Source organism: Caretta caretta, chromosome 24, assembly GCF_965140235.1.
Source record: "Caretta caretta isolate rCarCar2 chromosome 24, rCarCar1.hap1, whole genome shotgun sequence".
NCBI lineage: Eukaryota > Metazoa > Chordata > Testudines > Cheloniidae > Caretta > Caretta caretta.
This window is the reverse complement of record NC_134229.1, coordinates 16,497,770-16,505,325: the sequence shown is the minus strand read 5'-3', so window position 1 is coordinate 16,505,325 and position 7,556 is coordinate 16,497,770. Positions and strand designations below refer to the sequence as shown.

The 7,556-nt window shown below is 46.0% G+C and overlaps 1 long non-coding RNA gene across 1 annotated transcript; it reads right to left on the bottom strand.

The window, feature by feature from the left end:
- Positions 1-1,918: 1,918 nt before the first annotated feature.
- LOC125625980 (uncharacterized) lies at positions 1,919-6,381 on the bottom strand. The gene is made up of 5 exons (XR_007353666.2): positions 6,327-6,381; positions 5,204-5,227; positions 4,695-4,751; positions 4,010-4,033; positions 1,919-2,129 (listed from the first exon to the last, which is right to left on the bottom strand). It is a non-coding gene; the product is annotated as an uncharacterized LOC125625980 (long non-coding RNA).
- Positions 6,382-7,556: the final 1,175 nt, after the last annotated feature.

Genomic DNA, 7,556 nt, shown 5'->3' with positions numbered 1-7,556 from the left:
TGAAAGAGCCTTAGAGGCAAGAGAACATCTGATATTTACCACAGCTCTTTTGTCCAGCACTTTGTCCGCTACCCCTTTTGCAGGTTCCTGCAAAATACAACCAGGAGTTCCTTGTTTCTGCTCTGTCACGCAGATCACTGGAACAAAGCTGATTTAATTGGCAGAAGCAGAGGGGGAGGCCCTGGATGATAGTGGGAAGTATTTATTCCTCTTGGAAACTTCCACATTTGGCACAAACATCTCAGCCAGAGAGTGCTGCCTTTGGGCAACACTGACTGTGCCAGGGATATCTTCTGTGGCCAGCGTCGTGTTCTTAGGTGTATTAGGAAGCACCATGGAAGGGGCTTCCGCCACAGCTATAAAGACCAGAGAAAACCAGACCACAACAATATGGACTATACACTAGGAACCAAAGCTGCAACCTGCTCAAGGTTACACCAGGTCCTTCCACAATCCATTTGTTAATAACCTGTATCAAAATGCTATCTCTGCAGGGAGGACTGTTCTGATCACTAGTAACTCTTTCCAAGGAGCATTATTGATAGGAACTGGCACAGCAATCAAGTCAGAAAGAAGAAGGGGGATAGAGGAGGCATTTGTAGAGAGGTGGGACTAATTCAATACTCCTGGTTGAGAGAAGGATTAAATTTTATAAATGTATTATTTCTCCAAATTAATCTCAAACATCACCGCTTCCTGCCTGAATCATTCCTGCGAAGGTCGGACACAGGAACGAGAACTACAAGGTGCATGGGGGCAAAGTGTTATTTTCTGAGATTTACTTCCTATCTTAAGAGGAACCAGGGTTTGGCTCTAGACTGTTCTCAATGGTAGCAGATGACAGAACGAGGAGTAATGGTCTCAAGTTGCAGTGGGGGAGGTTTAGATTGGATATTAGGAAAAACTTTTTCACTAAGAGGGTGGTGAAACACTGGAATGCGTTACCTAGGGAGGTGGTAGAATCTCCTTCCTTAGAGGTTTTTAAGGTCAGGCTTGACAAAGCCCTGGCTGGGATGATTTAACTGGGAATTGGTCCTGCTTCGAGCAGGGGGTTGGACTAGATGACCTTCTGGGGTCCCTTCCAACCCTGATATTCTATGATTCTATGATTCTATGATTCTCCTTCATCTGCTGGTTGTTCTTCAGTAGCTGGGGATGATTCCATTGATTTACTGTCCGGGGGAGATCACAGTGCATGGAAGCACCTGGGGAGGTCCAGTAATTAAAGCTGTGGGGACCCGACTTCACTGAGACTCAGTGAGCCCCAGGTTATAAAGCAAGAGCTGAAAACCACTCTGGTGCCCCCCGGGAGTTTCCACTCTCAACAGATTCACCATTGACTAGATACTGATATCTCCTTATTTGGGGCTTTTCCGGGGACAACTCTACCCCATTGGTGTCATTGCCTTGGGAAGGAGCATTGCTGATGGGTCTGGCACAAGGACGCCTTTGGGGCATGGAGAGGGCGCAATGTACAATGAAAAGTCAAATCAGAGACAGAAGATTCTGAAAGTCCCGAAGGGATCATTGTGATCATCTCCTCTGACTTTCTGCATAACACAGGCCAGAGAGCCTCACCGAGGCATTTCTGCCTGCACAAATAATGAGTCTCAGATCTCACTTGGGGCAGGGACTGTTCCTCACTGTGTGTCTATGCAGCACATAGCACAATGGGGCACAGCCCCCCATGGAGTCGGGGCAGTCTCTCAGTACATGACGGTGCTGGGCCAGGTGCAGTGGGGCCCTGATCTTGGTTGGGGCTACTACCATGAAGAATTGTTTATTCTGAGTGATTTTGAGGTTGTGGTTGCAGAATGTGGCAATTTTCAGTGTGCTGCCATGGAGGTGGGGGGGGAGTCCCTGTTCAAAAGCTTGGGAAACTGCTGCTCAAAAGCCGTTAAGACACAAGATGAGGATCTGAGTGGAAACAGGTTTATTTGCATTATTGCAGAGGCATCCGAGGGGCAATGGAAGGGTAAGAACTGTGCCCTACAGTCAAATCATTGAACAAGGCAAAATCAAATTCCACTGGAGAGTGCTGCGTTACTCATGGTCAGGCTGAGATGGGTGAGAGCACGGGACAGAAAGCATCAGGGCAGTTGTCGTGGTGGGTTTCTGGGAGCCTCGTACTGGGAGATAAGAAGAAAAGAAACATCCATCAGGACCAAAATACAGTGGGACCCCAATAAATTGTCATAGATTTTAAGGCCAAAAGAGACCAATGTGAACATCTAGTCTGACTTCCTGCATCACACAGGCCAGAGAACCTCGCCCAGTAATTTCTGCATTAAGCCCGTAACTTTTGTTTGAGTGAGAGCATATATTTTAGAAAGAGATCCAGCCTTGACTTAAAGACTTCAATCCACCACTTGCCTAAGGAACTTGTTCAAATAGCTAATTCCCCTCCCTGTTAAAAAGTGCACCTTATTTCTAGACTGAATTTATCTGCCATTAGGACTTGTTATGCCTCGGTTAGATTAAAGAGCTACCTACTATCAGGAGTCTCATCCCCCCATATAGGTGATTGTATACCAGGATCAAGTAATCTTTTAACCTTCTCTTGGATAAGCTAAATAGATTAAACACCTTGAGATGCTTTTTTCCAGGCTTTGAATCTGTCCCAGAGCTCTTCTTCAAACCCTCTCCAATTATCTCAACATCCTTTCTAAAGTAGGAACACCAGAATGAGACAAAGTGGGGCCAATTCTCTACTGATGTAACTTCATTTCAAGTAAATGGAAAGTTTGGTCCAGTATTCCACTGCTGGCCTCATCGACTTCAGCTCCCTGCTACTGTAACATTGCTAGGCTCTGCTGAGAGAAGCTCAGAGCAAAGGTAGTTTCTGATTCATAGATATCTGGGGCTCCTTTGTTATTGTGGAAGAAAAAAACCATGTGTTATTCCCATTCAGATGACTTGATGCACATTTAATATAATAGCAAAGGAATCAGCCAAAGCATGCTTCATAGGAAACAATTTACCCTGACTTCCTAGGACAGTTGCCAAGACCACTGCATTCTGGGTGATTTTAGAGGACCCTCCTGTAAGAGATTTCATGGGTACCCAAAAGAAATTATGGGACACTTTCATGCCTCTCGAGTGGACTTGTGGGAGAAGAGGTCATCCTCCAATAAAGCCATGGGAAATTGTCATGAGGCCCCTGCTGCCAGCTGACTCTGTATTCTAGAATTCCTGGGACAGCTCCCAGCTGCAATAAATTCCAGGTGATTTTAGAGGAACTTTTTGCAAAATGTTCCATGAGTCCTGAAGGGAACTATCGAGATGTCAACATTCCATAGCCCCTGGCAATCTCCCATAACCACCCTGGAGCTACTGTGTATTCACTAGGAGACTGTTCGACATAACTCCCAGTAGCAATGCCTTCTGGGTGATACAGAAAGCTTTTTGTTTTCTGCATCATGGATACACGGATATGCCGTAAGCCCTCTGGAGCAGCTGGTCTCTCCAAAGTGCCTTTGCAGCATTTGAAAACACAGCCAATACACCTTACTTGGCAAATGTTACCAGCCAACAAACCAGCCAAAACATGGTTGATTCCCCTGATGTGTGTGAAAACAAATGACATGGAGAAGTAATCTCTGCTACTTACACTGTTGTCTTTACAGCTGTTGCCACTTACGGTATTGCTGTTGAAACTACTGAAGCCCCGCAAGTTGCAGAATATTTATTATGTGTATTATGGTAAAACCTGGAGGTCCCCAACTGATAATCAAATGACTCAAAGTTATGGACTGTTTAAACCAGCTGGGGATCTGACCCCAACATCACTCTCATCCACTGCTGGAAAAGAATATAATCCTTGCAAAAGTTGATACATCTAAATACTGCATAAATAGTTTCACCACAACTCATTGATGAAATACAGGGGGACAGAAGTTGCTTAGAAAATTTCGAAAGCAAAGGGTTAGGCTGATAGTGAGCAGCGATGCAGGATACTCTTGAGGCAAAATATGATAGTCAGACAGCAAAGATAACTGCTGATACTCACCGCTGACTAGAATTGGTTGTTTTGCTACAACAGAAAGAGAAGTTAGGAATGCACACTGTTCAACCCCCCACCAGTGTAAGAGAGGTTGTACCATCTAGTAACTTCAGAATAGGACAAAGTAACAGTGGGACACTTAATGCTTCTACAGTGGACATGTGGGAGAAGAGATCATCCTCCCATGAGGCCATGGGAAATTCTGATGAGGCCCCAAGTGGGGATGGGCAGGTATCCCAAAACACTTCTCCCAGGTGCATTGCATTGTGGGTGATGTCAAAGACTCTCTTGCAGGATATTTCATGGGTGCCCAGAGGAATTGTGGAGAGGGCAACCTCCCATCAACCCTGGCAATCTCTTATAAGCCTTCCAAATATGTGTTCCCCTAGGCACCCCGTGAGGTAGCTCCCAGCAGAAGTGTCTTCTGAGCAAAATCAAAAAACCTCTTCTGGTATTTCTCATTGCTACCCCAGGGACTGTGTGAGAGGAGGTCAAACTGCTATAAGTCCCGGGAGATACTCATAAGCCCTGTGGAGTGGGAGGACTGTCCATGCTACCTTTGCAACATGGGCAAACGTAGCCAATGCTCCACGGAGGCAAACGTTACCAGACCTCAAACTAGCTGAAACGGGATCCATTCACTGATGTGTGTGAAGCTACATGGCATGGAGAGGTAATCTCTGGTACTTACGCTGTTGTCGTCAAAGCTGCCGTCACCCACGTTGCCGGTGTTTACGCTTCCGGAGTCCTGCAAGATGGGGAATGTTTGTTTTGTGTATTGTGGTAACACGTATAGGGCTCCAACGGTTAGTTTATTGATCCCACAGGGCCATGGACAATTTCTAGCACCTGGGGATGTGGCGTATTGATTCCAGTGCTTCTATGGACAATTTACACCAGTGCGAAACTGGCCCTGTTGATTTCTATGAAGCTACGGCAAATTTACATGAACTGGGGATCTGGCCCCAATATCATTCTCATGCACCGGTGGAAACGAAGAGAGAATCCTTGGTAAAGCGCCGACATCACAAGGCTGCAGATTTGTTATACCAAGCCCAACTCATGGGATCAAAGGGGTGAGAATGGAAATTACGTAGAGGCCTTTGCCAGCAAAAGGTCGGGCTGTTAATGAGCAGCGATACAGAATACTATTGAGGCAAAGCATGATAGCCGATAGCAAAGATAACTGCTGATACTCACCACTGACCAGAATTGGTTGTTTTTCTACAACAGAAAGAGAAGTTAGGAATGCACAGTGTTTAACCACCCACCAGGGTTTCAGAGGCTGTACCATCTAGTAACTTCAGAATAACCACACCAGATCAGACCAATACGTCAGTCTACACTGATGACCCTCCCCGGGCTGGAGCGGGGGAACGGGCGCCCCCTAATCCTATCTCCTAAAAGGCCCACTCTTCCAGTGCTGGCCTGATCAATACCACAGACATAGGTAATATCTCCTCGATGCTACTCTAACATTTTGGTTTTATACGTTGCTGAGAATTCCTCACACATAAATAGGTTTCTTATTCATAGATATCTAGGTCTCCTTTATTATGCCACAAAAACAACCCAAGTATTATTCCCACTCAGATGACATGATGCAAATTTATTTTAATACCAAAGGAGTCAGCCAAAGGAATCCTTGATAGGACACAATTTGCCCTCCATTCCTAGGACTGCTGCCAAGAGCAGGGCATTCAATGTGATTTCGGAAGGATCTCTTGTGAGAGATTTAGTGGGTGACCAAAGGAACTGTGAGACACTTCATGCCTGTCCAGCGGACTTGTAGGAGAAGAGATCATCCTTCCATGAGACCATGTGAAATTCTCATGAGGCCCCCAGTGTGGATGGGGATGAATCCAAAAAATTTAGGATATCTCCCAGGTGCAATTCATTGTCGGTGATGTCAAAGACTCTCTTTCCGGCTATTTCAGGTTGCCCAAAGGAATAGTGGATATGACAACCTCCCATCAACCCTGGCAATCTCATATAAGCCTCCCAAATATTTGTTCACCTGGGAACCCCCTGAGGTAGCTCTCAGGAAAAGTACATTTGTTCTGAGTCATGTCAAAAAGCCTCTCCTGGCATGCCTCATTGCTACCCTGGGGACTGTGGGAGAGGAGGTCAACCTGCTATAAGCCTTTGGAGATATTCATAAGCTCTGTGGAGTTGGAGGTCATTCCTTGCAGCCTTTCCAACATGGACAAACGCACCCAATGCTACTCGCAGCGAAAGAGTACCAAACATCAAATTAGCTGAAACGGGGTCATTCACTGTATGTGAACCTACATGGCGTGGAGAGGTAATCTCCTGTACTTACGCTGTTGTCGTCAAAGCTGCCGTCGCCCACGTTGCCGGTATTTACGCTTCCGTAGTCCTGCAAGATGGGGAATGTTTGTTTTGTGTATTGTGGTAACACCTATAGGGCTCCAACGGTTAGTTTATTGATCCCACAGGGCCATGGACAATTTCTAGCACCTGGGGATGTGGCGTATTGATTCCAGTGCTTCTATGGACAATTTACACCAGTGCGAACCTGGCCTTGTTGATTTCTTTGAAGCTACAGCAAATTTACATGAACTGGGGATCTGGCCCCAATATCATTCTCATCCACCGGTGGAAACCAAGAGATAATCCTTGGTAAAGCTCCGACATCACAAGGCTGCAGATTTGTTATACCAAGCCCAACTCATGGGATCAAAGGGGTCAGAATGGAAATTACGTAGAGGCCTTTGCCAGCAAAGGGTTGGGCTGTTAGTGAGCAGCGATATAGAATAGTATTGAGGCAAAGCATGTTAGACCGATAGCAAAGATTTTTGCTGATACTCACCACTGACCAGAACTGGTTGTTTTTCTACAAGAGAAAGAGAAGTTAGGAATGCCCCCTGTTCAACTCCCCACCAGGATAGCAGGGGTTGTACCATCTAGTAATTTCAAAACAGCCACACCAGATCAGAGCAATCGGTCAAGCTACCCTGATGTCCCTCCCCGGGCTGGAACACAGGAATGGGCTCCTCAGTCATATCTCCTAAAAGGCCCACTACTCCAGGGCTGGCCTCAGCAATGCCATAGACATAGGTAATATCTCCTCAGTGCTAATCTACAACTTCAGCTCTTATACTATTCTGAGATCCCCTCACAGCTGAGGACGTTCCTTATTCATAGATATGTGGGTCTCCTTTATTATTCCACAAGAAACAAGCCACATGTTATTCTCAGTCAGGTGACACGATGCAAATTTTATCTAATAGCAAAGGAGTCAGCCAGGGTATCCTTGATAAGCCACAATTTACATGGAGTTCCAAGGACTGTTGCCAAGAGCAGTGCATTTCGTGTGATTTCGGACGGATCACTGATGAGATATTTTGTGGGCACCCAAAGTAACTGTGGGACACTTCCTGCCTATCGAGTGGACTTGTAGAAGAACAGATCATCTTCCATGAGGCCATGGGAAATTCTCATGAGGCCCCAAGTGGGGATGGGCAGGTATCCCAAAACTCTTGGGATATCTCCCAGGTGCAATGCATTGTGGGTGATGTCAAAGACTCTC